At 38.9% G+C, this 1,423-nt stretch overlaps 1 pseudogene; it reads right to left on the bottom strand.

Annotated features, from left to right (window-relative positions):
* Nucleotides 1-697: 697 nt before the first annotated feature.
* LOC148583469 (uncharacterized) overlaps nt 698-1,423 on the bottom strand; it is a 3,889-nt pseudogene continuing 3,163 nt past the window's right edge.

The raw sequence follows: 1,423 nt of genomic DNA, 5'->3' as shown, positions 1-1,423 counted from the left end.
CCCCCAAGGGTGGTTGCCAAACTGGCAGGCCACAACCACCCCTCTATTTTTTTTATCTTTTTTTTTTTTGAAAAAAATATATTAGTGGGTGAAAGGTTGAGAAATTTTGAAGCTTTTGGGTGTGGGTGGTTGTTATAAACACAAAATTTGAGCACCAATATTTTCAAAATTCCAGACGTTTGAACAAATTGTGTTATTATTCAAACGTCGCTATTCACGCGTGAAAGACGTCATCATTTGAACAATAAGACGCTGCATTTTAGTAACGTTTTTCAAAGACATCACTAATTGGACTTTTTATTATTATTTTTTTTTGGGTAGTGAATTGAGATGAATCTTCATGCACTTACTCATGAAATTAGAACCTACAACCTAAATGAGGATAGTACACAAGGCAGGGCTGCTCACCAAAATTTTTTGGGGTAATTACATTTTTCCCCCATGAACTACCACGCTATGTCAATATACCCCCATGAACTACCATGTTTACAATCCGACCACATCAAACTACCATTTGCTTCCTGAAAACCCCATTCCTTCAGTCAACCTGCTTCAATCGGATGGAATATTCTCTTTTAGACGTTAAATCTCATTAAAAGACATAAATACCTCCAAATAAAAAATTAAACAAAAAATATAAATATATAAATTTATAGATTATTATTATTTTTTTAATTTAAAAAAAGGCTGACCCACCCTAGAGGTGGCCGGGGTGGCTCACTGCCACCCCTCGACCCACTGGGGTGTCGCGCGTGCCACCCCTAAATCTGGCTGGGGGTGGCACGTGAGCCACCCCTAGGCCATGGGATGGCCACCCACCACCCCCGACCACCGAGAACAATTGCTCATCAAGGAATGTTTCTTGCAGACGAAGTTCATCCTCCACATGAACTAAACGACTCAAATGATCTGCGACATTATTTTTTGTCCCACTTTTGTCTTTGATCTTCAAATCAAATTCACTAAAGAGAAGTATCCATCTTATTAATCTTGGTTTTGCCTCTTTCTTCATCATGAAATAACGAAGAGCTGCATGATTAGAGTAAACAATGATTTTAGTACCAAGCAAATAAGATCGAAACCTTTCTAAACCAAAAACAACTGCTAAAAGTTCTTTTTCAGTAGTAGAGTAATTTCTCTGGGCATCATTCAAAGTCCTTGAAGCATAATAAATGGCATGAGATGTTTTTCCAATTCTTTGACCCAAAACAGCGCCTACTGCATAATCACTTGCGTCGCACATTATCTCGAAAGGAATGTTCCAGTTAGGGGGCTGGATAACTGGGGTGGAAGTCAACATTTCCTTCAGCTTATCAAACGCCTTTCTACACGCATGATCGAGCTCAAAAGCTACATCCTTTTGTAGCAACTTGCATAGGGGTAATGCTATTTTGGAGAAGTCCTTGATGAATCTTCGGTAAAA

Source organism: Corylus avellana, chromosome 10 (genome assembly GCF_965113065.1).
Source record: "Corylus avellana chromosome 10, dhCorAvel1.hap1.2, whole genome shotgun sequence".
NCBI classification, from domain to species: Eukaryota; Viridiplantae; Streptophyta; class Magnoliopsida; order Fagales; family Betulaceae; genus Corylus; species Corylus avellana.
Note: the sequence above shows the minus strand (reverse complement) of the source record. Positions and strands in the feature narration are given on the sequence as shown.